Here is a 12,804-nt window from a genome sequence, read left to right as displayed (position 1 = left end):
AACTTCAATTTGTATTATCATATCTAAAAGAGAGAAATTTCTCTAGAATCTTCAATTTATATCATCTACTCTAAAGGAGAGAAGTCTTTCTTTTCATCTTAGAAACTTAGTTGTAATCAAGAGATTGATTGTCTCTTGGATTGAGAGAATTGTAATCAAGAGACTAGTTGTCTCTTGAAGAATTTTGAACACAAGGGTGAATGATCCCAAGGTGTGTTCAAGATCGGTAAAGAATTTAGAGAGATAGTGAAAAATCTCAAGTGGATTGTTTGAAGACTCGACGTAGGCGCGAGAAGTGACCGAACCAGTATAAATCGAGGTTTCAATTCTCTCTTCCTTTATCTTACTTATTTTATTACAATTAATTCTGTCTTGCACGTTTAAAGAATATTATTAGATTGATTGTTGCTTCTTCTTTTGTATTTTGAGACTATCATTTAAAAATGAGTTAAAAGTTTGTTACTGCAAATTTTTGTAAAACTTAATTAACCACCCATCTTAAATTATTGAGACTATTTGTCTAACAAATTTAATATTTTTTATTAATTATTCTTTGGCCCATTTTTACTGTGTTTCTGGATTTGTACCTAGTTAAACGATCGGATTTAAATTACATTTAAATACACTTAGCTTATCAAAATGGATTAGTCAAATTCACACATGTTAGTCCATCATGGATTGACAATTAAGCGGACATAACTAGTCCCATTCATTTTTAAGTGAAACATGAAAATATCAATTCAAAATTCATAAATAAACTTAACATCCTCTCTCTAAATTAACCTAACCATTTTCCATGCGCCACTTTGCCTTCTCCAATTATCTTTCACATAATTGCCTATATTAAGGTTATCACAAAAAGCAGACCCTAGAAGTCAACTAGCGCCAAAAATAAACAAAACACGTGCGTACTTTACCACTACACGTTCCCCAGACCTCGTGATGACAGCAACCATTAAATACCCCAAATTCAACAACCTCATTTTTGTCGTAGAATGCAAATGGCAATGGGATAGGTACGTTCGTGCATGACGTCAATACCATGAGCTCGATCTGCATGCTTAACGCATTACAGTTACTAGGATTAATTCATTTAATTGGCCATTTTTATTTATATAATCTGTTTATGATTTAAGTACATGACGTTTATACCATGAGCTCTGCATGCTCACCGAATCACAAGCTAACGTTTTAATTGGCCATTTTTATTTGTATAACTTTTTATTTTCTTAGCAGAAGCTCGTTATCTTAGCAGAAGTTCGTTTCATCAGTTAGAAATTTGTTAGTTAATTAGAAAAGATGTTAGAATTAATTCTTACATGTAACTGACTAAAACCACCAGCGTTTTCTCTTTCCTCTGCAACTCTGCAAAAGATATAAATACATAATAAATGCATCAATATAGGGCATGCTGTATTTGGTCATTTTGCATGTGATTTATGCTTATCTCTCTCTATGGCACAATACCTTTATTAACATGGTATCAGAGCTCTTCTTGAGAAGAGTTCTGCTGTGTCACCTCTCTCTTTTACACTATCGTGTTTTCCTCTTCCATCTGCTTTCTCACCATGAACGAGTCACTACTAAATACAGAAAGCTACCTTTATCTTCATCCAAGTGAGAACCCAGCCGTTGCACTGGTTTCTCCACCTTTAGATTCTAGCAATTATCATTCATGGAGTAGGTCCATGATGACGGCATTAAGCGCCAAGAACAAAGTAGAGTTTGTAAACGAAAAAGCACCCGAGCCATTGAAATCTGATAGAACTTACGGGGCATGGAGTCGCTGTAACAACATGGTGGTATCTTGGTTGGTCCATTCAGTATCCATCCCCATTAGACAAAGTATCTTGTGGATGGACAAAGCGGAAGAGATTTGGAATGATCTGAAGTCTAGGTACGCACAAGGGGACCTTCTGAGAGTTTCAGAACTCCAACAAGAAGCTTCATCCATTAAGCAAGGATCTCTCTCAGTCACAGAATACTTCACGAAGCTGCGAGTCATATGGGTATGAGATCGAAAACTTCAGACCTGATCCCATATGCACATGCACTGTCAAGTGTACTTGCTTGGTGCTCACCACCATAGCTCAACGAAAGCAAGAAGATCGCGCGATGCAGTTCCTGCGAGGATTGAATGAGCAGTATGAGAATATACGTTCTCATGTGTTGCTGATGGATCCAATACCCACAATACCAAAAATCTTTTCATACATGGCACAACAGGAAAGACAACTAGGTAACAACCCTTTATCAAGCTTCAATCTCGAACCTAAAGAAGTATCTTCCATTAACGCTGTCAAAATTGTTTGTGAATTCTGTGGATGCACTGGTCATAATGAAAGCATCTGTTACAAGAAACACGCTCTACCTCCCAATCACGATGGAAAAGGAAGAGGTTACAGCACGAGGAAAACATGCATCTACTGCGGGAAGCTTGGACACACAATTGATGTTTGCTACAAGAAACACGGGTATCCTCCAGGATTCAAATTCAACAATGGCAAAGCAATAGCTAACAATATAGTGGCAGCAGAAGGGAAGGCCACGGATGACCAGATACTATCCCAAGAATCTCAAGAACCGGTTCGTTTTTCATCAGAGCAATACAAGGCATTGCTAGCTTTAATACAACAGCCATCGGCCGAAAAATCAGCATCCATTAAGCCACAGGTTGCCTCTATTTCGTCTTGTACCAATAATGATCCAGCAGGTATAGTTCTGTCTTACGAAAAAGCCAACTCTACCTCCTGGATCTTAGATTCAGGAGCCACAGATCATGTTTCTTCTTGTCTAACAAATTTTCATTGATATTGTCAAATTAATCCCATCAGTGTTAAGCTACCAAATGGGCATCTTGTCAATGCTACCCACTTAGGAACAGTTCAAATTTCTGCATTCATTACTCTACACGATGTCTTATATGTGCCAGCCTTTACTTTTAACCTAATATCCATATCAAAGCTTGTGCCATTTACTAACTACAAATTGATTTTTTCATCGAATATTTGCATTCTACAGGATACCAATACCAAGGTGAGGATTGGTACAGCTGAAGTGAGTCGCGGCCTCTATCAATTCATCCCCGAAGCACCAAAAACACATACCATATGTTCTACCATCACGCACCCAAAGTGTAGAATCCTTCCTGTAAACCTATGGCACTATCGTATGGGTCACCCTTCTCCCGAAAGATTACAAGCCATGCAGTCATACTATCCTTTCTTGAATAACAACAAAAATTTCATCTGTAATACTTGTCATTATGCAAAGCATAAGAGATTACCTTTCCCTTCTAGCACATCTCATGCATCAAATAAATTTGAGCTTTTACATATTGATATTTGGGGGCCATGCTCCAAAACATCCATGCATGGGCACCGATATTTCTTAACTATCATAGATGATTTTTCCAGATATACATGGATCCACCTCATGCACACAAAAGCTGAAACACGTAAAATTATCATTGATTTCACTGCATATATTGAAACTCAATTTGATAGCAAAATTAAAATTCTAAGAAGCGACAATGGAACTGAATTTCTCATGAATGATTTCTATGCTCGCAAAGGTATCATTCACCAAACCACTTGAGTTGAAACACCTCAGCAAAATGGCATTGCTGAGAGAAAGCATCAACACCTCTTGAATGTCACACGAGCACTCTTATATCAAGCTCAGCTTCCACTTAACTTCTGGTGCTATGCATTACTCCATGTTGCATACCTTATAAATCGTATACCTACTCTGTTTTTGAAAAATACATCTCCTTATGACAAACTATATGCACAACCATGCGATATTTCTAATATCTGTGTCTTTGGGTGCTTATGTTACATCAGTACCCTTCAGAATCATCGACAGAAACTCGACCCTCGTGCTCATCCTTGCATATTTCTTGGTTTTAAACCACATACAAAAGGTTATCTCGTTTATAATCTTCATACTCATAACATAATTGCTTCTCGAAATATTATTTTTTATGAAAATCACTTCCCTATATTGCATGAACCTCATCCCTATGATGATACCCATACATATATCTCGTCCATTCCTTTCTCTAATAACACTCAAACTTCTGATATTACGTTCGCTGACCCAAACAACCCAAATAATCTCACCACAACACCTACCTCTACACAAGACAACTCGTCTTCTTCACCTCCTGGTACACCCAGCCTACGCCGTTCTTCACGCACACGACAACCACCTACATATTTACAAAACTTTCATCGCGCCCTCACTTCACATGCTGACACCTCTCCCACCAAGGTTAAGTATCCCCTCCATTCTGTTTTATCTTATTCCCGCTTGTCTCATTCTCACAAACATTTCATCATGTCTATAACCGCCATAACCGAACCCAGTTCCTATGCTGAGGCCTCTAGCCATGACTGTTGGATTAAAGCCATGCAGGCTGAGTTAAATGCTCTTCAGCAGAATCACACTTGGATTCTAACTCCACTTCCTCCACACAAAAAGGCCATTGGATGTCGCTGGGTTTACAAAGTCAAGCATAATGCGGATGGAACCATTGAACGATACAAAGCGCGACTAGTTGCCAAAGGGTACACTTAACAGGAAGGTTTGGATTTTCTTGATACTTTTTCACCCGTAGCTAAACTCACTACTGTCCGCATGCTTCTAGCCCTTGCTGCTCTTCGAAACTGGCACCTTAGACAACTCGACGTCAACAATGCTTTTCTCCATGGGGATCTCAATGAAGAAGTCTATATGAAGCCTCCACCTGGATTGGTTATGGATAAACCCAACCTCGTTTGTCGCCTTCAACGTTCCTTGTATGGACTTAAACAAGCAAGTAGGCAATGGTTCACACGGCTTTCATCATTCCTCCTCTCACAAGGCTTTCGTCAATCTTCAGTGGATCACTCTCTTTTCTTATACTCTCACAATGATAACACTATAACAGCTATCCTTGTTTATGTTGATGATATAATCTTGGCAGGAGATAACCTCAAGTCTATCACTCATTTTACCAAGCTTCTTGACCAAACCTTTAGCATTAAGGATCTGGGTATTCTGAAGTTCTTTCTTGGACTCGAGGTAGCTCGTTCAAGTCACGGCATACACTTATGTCAGCGTAAATATGTGCTAGATATTTTGTCAGACTCGGGTATGCTAGGTTCACGTCCTGCCTCTACTCCCATGGACTACTCCACCAGATTAAGCGCTTCCTTGGGCACGCCATTATCCGAAACCACTGCTTCTTCATACAAATGTTTAATCGGTCGTCTCATATATCTTACGAATACACGACCCGATATTACGCATGCAGTTCAACAACTAAGTCAGTACATGGCAAACCCAACTTCTACTCATTCTCAGGCTGCCTTTTGAGTCTTGCGCTACCTCAAGAGTTCTCCTGGTTCGGGCATTTTCTTTGTTGCTCATGGTGACCTCACTCTCAAAGCATTCAATGACTCTGATTGGGCAGGGTGTCGAGACACGAGGCGCTCCATCACTGGGTTCGTTGTTTATCTTGGTGAGTCTCTTATTTCTTGGCGATCCAAGAAGCAGTCTACGGTGTCACGTAGCTCCTCCGAGGCGGAGTACCGAGCCCTGGCCTCCACTACATGTGAGCTTCAATGGTTAAGCTATCTTATTCACGACTTTCGCGTTTTGTTTCTTCAACCTGCCACACTCTTCTGTGACAATCAATCCGCCATTCAAATAGCTTCAAATCCGGTGTTCCACGAACGTATAAAACAAATTGAGATCGACTGCCATATCGTGCGGGACAAAGTAAACGCAGGCTTGCTCAAGCTCCTTCCTGTTTCTTCTTCAATGCAGATTGCGGACATCTTCACAAAGCCTCTCACTCCTGCTGTCTTTCAAGGACTATGTTGCAAGCTGGGAATGGAAAATATCCACTTCCAGTTTGAGGGGGGGGGTCTTAGCAGAAGCTCGTTATCTTAGCAGAAGTTCGTTTCATCAGTTAGAAATTTGTTAGTTAGTTAGAAAAGATGTTAGAATTAGTTCTTACATGTAACTGACTAAAACCACTAGCGTTTTCTCTTTCCTCTACAACTCTGCAAAAGATATAAATACATAGTAAATGCATCAATACAGGGCATGCTGTATTTGGTCATTTTGCACGTGATTTACGCTTATCTCTCTCTATGGCACAATACCTTTATTAACATATTTCAAAATGAAATCTAGGCACAAATTTTACTTTGATTCTGTAACTTTTTTTTTTTTACATCTTTTAACTTTTTATTAATGCAATTACATCTTTTAACTAATAATAGGAGTGTCATACTTGATATATAATTGTTGTACAGGTTGCCTTAATTACTTAAATCATTTATTGGTCTCTTAAAAAAATCATTTATTAGATTTCAACAAGGTTGATTCCCAACTGTTAAATTTATATTAAACATTTTCTAGAGAAGAAAGTCCAAATTGCTTCTAGAAAAGAAGCTGAAATCATAGTGTTAATTTTCTGATTCTGATTCTTGAAAAAATATACCCAAACACTTAGAAATTTCATAAGTGATTTTTTCATTAAAAAAAGTGATTGTTTCATTGTAGAAGTTTAAACAAACACATAAACACATTACGTACTCTATCGGGAAAGTAAGGGGTGATTCTATGAATTTAGGATCCATCTCTTTTCCTAAAAACTGGTTCTCCTAAAAACTGGTTCCAACACCAAAACTCACCAAAAGAATTAAAAATAAAAAAATAAAATTAAACAAAAAAAATATCCATAGACAGATAAAATGAAATCAAGAATATATAAATTTTAAAAAAAGAGATAAATAAAAGAGTGTCTTGTCCTTGTCCATAAACTCATTACTCTATCGGGAAAGTAAGGGGTGGTTCTATGAATTTAGGATCCATCTCTTTTCCTAAAAACTGGTTCCAACACCAAAACTCACCAAAAGAATTAAAAACAAAAAAAATAAAATTAAACAAAAAAATATCCATAGACACATAAGTGGATGAAATAAAATTAAAAATCCAGTTTTCATACACTAAAAATCCAGAGCAGCTGAAAAGTAAAAGGACTCAAACCGAAAAAAGAAAAACGTTGAAATTAAATCTGAGTTCACAGTTGCAGAGAGATGTACGGTATAAACAACCGGTATTACAGAGAGAGAGTTTGTGTTGAACGTATGCATGCATATTGGTTCAATGACAAAACATTAAAATGAAGCAAACATGGTTCGATCGGAACCGGAAGCAGTACCTGCAAGTGGAAGCAAAGTTGAAGAGAAAATGGCACATATATTGACACATCAGCTTCAACTGAAAAGAAGAAAAATCCTAATAAACACGAATTGAAGTCCCGTAGGTGGTTCTGGTTTGGCATAGACAATAAAGCAAGTCAAATTGGAGAGAGAAAGCGAACTCTCCTAACGAATTTACGATATAAAATTTGGAACACCCCGGAATCGGTATAATTGACTTTTCTTGGCATTCATGCACCCAATACATTATAACTCTTAAATAAAAATCAGACAGCTCAAACTTTAAATACATACTTAAATCTAATATATTAAGATTTTGGTCTGATCTTCATCCTATAATTACAAATGTAAATGCCATGAAAAACCCACCACAACAAATCTAGATAAAAAATGAATTTTAGACACTTCAAATGTTATAGTATTTAGTGAGAGAGAGAAAAATAATATATATATATATATATATATATATATATATATATATATATATATATATATATATATATATATATAATAGGTGATATAAACGTGATATAAAAATAAAAATAAAGTGAAATGAAAGATACAATTTCTTAAATAAAAAAAGAAAAAAAAAATCTAAAGATCATTGTTCAATCGGAATCCAAAAAATTGGAGGATACTGTTTCTAGCCCAAGGCACAAGGGTTGGGATAAATGATAGGAGACAACCACACGCATTAGTATGAATATATATATATATATATATATATATATATATATATATATATATATATATATATATATATATAGAAACGTTAATAGTAATGACATGTAACTTCTGAAAAAAAATTATACATGTGCATTTGAATATTTAAATTATATTTTGAATCAAAATATGATATATTTAAATTATATTTTAACTAAAATATGATATATTTTTAATTTTATGAGAGTAAAAAATATATTAAAAATTTTATACAAACAAAATTTGTATATTTCTAATTTTAATTTTATGAGATAAAAAATATATTTTAATCACAATAATATTAGTTTGATTAATTCATTCTAATCCTACTACAAAAAATAGATTTAACGTCATTATGTTAACATTAGTTTTTTTTATGAAACCAATGTTAATAGAAACACAATGGTATATTCATAAACCAAATGAGTTTGTTAACATTGGTCTTTAAAAAAATCAATATTAACATCACTAAGTGTGGGTATTACGTAATGTATTGAATGACAACCATAGTATTAAGAGGTTTCAAGAATAATTGAGAAATAATAATTATTTACTTGTAAATTAACTCAATTTGTTATAATTATTATTATTTATACCAATTAACTTATGCTGTATTATATCATGTAATATTTTACATATCCTAAGACTATTGGAATGGGAGAGAATGAAGACAATTCATATTTATTGAGCAAGATATTATCTAAAAGTTAAAAATAATACACTATGTGTTTAAGTGATTTTAAAATGGTTGAGTTATGTTAATTTAGATTAGGTTACAAATAATTTTATATATTGACTTTCATTACTTTAAATATTTTTTAATTGATAGCAAATATTCAATTATTATGAACAAAATTTGAACAATATGGTAAACAGTGTCAGGATTGATTTTATTTCTTAATTTGCAAGTTAATTTGGGATGATTAAAAAAAAAAACAGACAAGATATTTAAAAAATTTTCAAAAAACATCAATTGTCAAAATAACTAATGTTGTTGTGCAAAAACATCATTTTAAAAAATGATATTGTTTAGCAAAAAATAACATCTTTAAAAATTGATGTTGTAGAGCAGAAAATAAAATCGAGTTTTAGAAAAAATAAATAGATGTTATTTTCTGTTCACTAATATGGGTTTTTAGAAAAATAGATGTTGTGCTACAACATCTGTTTCACGTCTATATATATTGGTGTGGTATGAGGTTCGATCAAAGGCATAGAAGCACAAAAGTAAAAGAACATAGAACGAGTGAAGTAGAGATAAAATTATAGAAACAAGAATGAAGGTAGCACAGGTGCTGCACATGAACGGTGGCGTTGGACACGCAAGCTATGGAAACAACTCCCTTGTGCAGGTATACTTATACATATACAACTTAAAATCATGCTTCCTATGTTCATTTACCAAATAAAAAAGTAATAAACATAAATTTGATTGAATAGCAATGCTAATAATATCCACAATATTGTATGTTAGTTAAGTTTGATCTTGGTAACACCAATGTTATGTTTAGTTTAGATGATGAAAATATAAGAGAAATTTTTGAACGTATGAGATTCATGAGGAATACACACAATTTCTTTTTTCTATTTTTCTCTCCTTCCCCTCAACCAAAACGGCTTTGGTTATTACCTAAAATCAATTTCAAACATGTGTAAAAGATTACACATGAATGTAGTACAATATATGATTACTAATTATTCAGTGTCATTGGTTATAACTTACACAGGAAAAGGTGATTTGTTTGACAAAGCCCATAAGAGAGGAAGCCATAACAAGCCTCTATTGCAACACCGTCCCCAGAAGCTTGGCGGTTGCAGATTTGGGTTGCTCTTCTGGACCAAACACTTTGCTTGTTGTGTCTGAATTCATCAAAATTGTGGAGAAGCTTTACCGGGAGCTAAACCATAAATCTCCAGAATACAAGGTCTTTCTGAATGATCTTCCTGGGAATGACTTCAGCAACATCTTCAAGTCCCTTGATAGCTTCAAAGAGAAGTTGTGTGATGAAATGGAAAGTGGGATTGGTCCATGCTACTTCTCTGGGGTTCCTGGTTCTTTCTATGGCAGGGTTTTCCCAAATCAAAGTCTTCATTTTGTCCATTCCTCTTATAGCCTTCAATGGCTATCTAAGGTACATATATATATATATATTGCTTACTTCTATTAGTATTAGAAGTGAAACTCATCAAAATTAGTGATTTAGGGAGTGTCAGAGAAAGTGTCACTAGCATTTATGGCCTTAAGAATTATGCAAAATAGCTAACTGCTTGTTGGTGATTTCATTAGGTTCCTGAGGGTGTAGACAACAACAGGGGCAATGTTTACATTGGCAGTACAAGCCCGACAAATGTTGCGAGAGCTTACTATGAGCAATTTCAAAGAGATTTCTCTCTTTTTCTCAAATGTCGTGCAGAGGAATTAGTTAAAGGAGGTCGTATGGTTCTAACATTTTTGGGAAGAAGAAGCGATGATCCCTCTAGCAAAGATGGTGGCTACATTTGGGAGCTTATGGCTACTGCTCTTAATGATATGGTCTTGCAGGTATACTTCGCCCAGTAATTTGTTAGTGAATTATTACACTTACAGATCCAGTTTCTCATAAGTTGATAAAATGACTCCCCAAAAGACGATGCAGTTTTGATGTAAAGGTAAATGTAAACTGAAAAAACTTGTCTGTTTAATATTTTGCAGAAGTTTCTCTTTCGTAAGTAACTTAAAAATTGAGTATTAACACCACGTTGTTACTAGTTTTTTAAACCAAACTTATAATTAATGCACAACCTTAATACCATAAGTGGAAAAATAATCTTTATATACAAACCAATCCTTCTCACCAAATTTCGTTTTTTTTATCTGTATTTTTTTTATATAAGCCGTAATGTTTTCTATATGCTCTTTAATTGTTCTTCGAAATAAATAAATTTGAGGATTACATAAGAATTGTTTGACCATTTGATGATCTGATTAATTACTTAAGAATTGTGTGTGTTACTATATATAAACATTCTTTATAATTTTTATTTTGGCTATTAATCACACTGTCTGTATTTTTTCATGTGAATTATCATAGTAGACCAGAAAAAATGCGTTAAATACAATGCAAATTAATTGTGTGTTCAAACATATAATTGACTAACTTTGGCAAGATGCATGAATATAAATCTTTTTACTGTTTGCTGCAGGGAATCATAAAGAAGAGCAGTTAGATACTTTTAACATTCCTCTATACACTCCATCTCCATCTGAAGTAAAATTGGAAGTTCTTAAAGAAGGTTCATTTGCCATCAATCGTCTAGAGGTGTCTGAAGTGAATTGGAATGCTTTTGATGACTGGAACGCTCTTGAATTTGAATCTGAAAGGTCTGATACACTTAGTGATGGCGGATACAATGTGGCACAGTGCATGAGGGCTGTGGTAGAACCAATGCTTGTTAGCCACTTTGATGAAGCTATCATTGAAGAGGTTTTTAGCCGTTACCAACAAATTTTGGCTGATCGTATGTCTAAGGAGAAAACTAAGTTCACCAATGTCACCATATTATTGACTCTAAAAGCATAAGCAAGAAGTTTGCATCTATAGCAAAACATAGCTGGTCAGAGAAGGCATAATTTCTAGTTCTATTCACTATCCCCTTCCTACTACTACTCTAAATTTCTCCCTTTTTGACATCATCAAAAAGGAAGAATCTCTAACCAGGACAAGCTCGTATGGGGAATATAGAGCTACTAGAAGAGACATTAATTATAAAATGAGGTGGTTGACATGAGGATTCAGGAAAAGATTTCGCTTCAAAAGCAAGTTTTCGCATAAGAATAGTATTCAACCAATGGAAGAACTTTTCTTGTCTATATGTGTCATATTCAACTGCATGTTTCATGAATTCTATCTTCAACCTAAGCTTCTTTTCTTATTTTTAGGGAGTTGTTCTTATGCTTTTTGACTACTCATGAGTATTTCCTAACCTCATATTTCTTTTCCAAAGAAAGTATATTCTTCACTAGTAGATTCTTGTTGGATAATCAGCGTTTTCACAAACAAAATTACTCATACCTACAAATGATTGTAAAAGCATAACAAAGATTGTAAAATTGTAACTCACTCTAAATTGTGTTAAACTTTATAAACCTGAGTATCTCAGTCAATGGTTACCAGAAGTGATAATATTCTCACTCAAAGATACTTTTTTCTTAACAAAGTGATTTTGTTTTACAATTTCTCTTCTCACACACTCTTTCTTTATGTGTATTTTATCCATTAATTATCTTCTCTATTTATAGTGAAAATTGCCACCAACTATAATAAATAAGTTTTCTTAGAAGTTGAATAAAAAATAACTTCCAATGCATCTATTCAAATAAGTTTCATATAATAAAATGTAATCTTCCACTTTGCATTTAAACCACATAAACCTTAGTGATAAAAATTTAGTTCTCATTATGCATTAAATATACCTTATCTTTTGGCCTTAAACTCTACAATTCTCTCACTCAAGCCCAAGGAGAAATATCATTTGATCAATTTGAAAGTGAATAAATTCCCCCTCCAACAGAAATATTTACAACACTTTTACAATCATCCAAATAGTAAATGTTACCTTTATTTTTCTATCATCGCTACACCTAGTATCTTCCCTTATACACCTTGCATCCCCATTTTGAACCAACATACTTGTACCCTTGTAATGTCATATTCCTCATAGAAATCATATTGACAACAACAGAAGATACAAACCTCACATTTGAGAAAGTTCAAATAACACCATCATGGAGCTTCATTCTCACACTCCCTATGCCTTCAGCCTTCATTTTTTCACCATTCCCTAACTTGAAATGGGCGAATTCTCCGTCGATTTTCAAAGTGTCCAACACATCATCTTCATC

The 12,804-nt window shown here is 34.4% G+C and overlaps 1 pseudogene; it reads left to right on the top strand.

Moving 5' to 3' along the window:
- Nucleotides 1–9,199: 9,199 nt before the first annotated feature.
- LOC100815289 (S-adenosyl-L-methionine:benzoic acid/salicylic acid carboxyl methyltransferase 3-like) lies at nt 9,200–11,482 on the top strand (annotated as a pseudogene).
- Nucleotides 11,483–12,804: the final 1,322 nt, after the last annotated feature.

The sequence above is a fragment of the Glycine max genome, chromosome 16, assembly GCF_000004515.6.
Source record: "Glycine max cultivar Williams 82 chromosome 16, Glycine_max_v4.0, whole genome shotgun sequence".
NCBI lineage: Eukaryota > Viridiplantae > Streptophyta > Magnoliopsida > Fabales > Fabaceae > Glycine > Glycine max.
The sequence above is the reverse complement of the archived record's forward strand: the minus strand, read 5'-3'. Positions and strand labels throughout refer to the sequence as shown.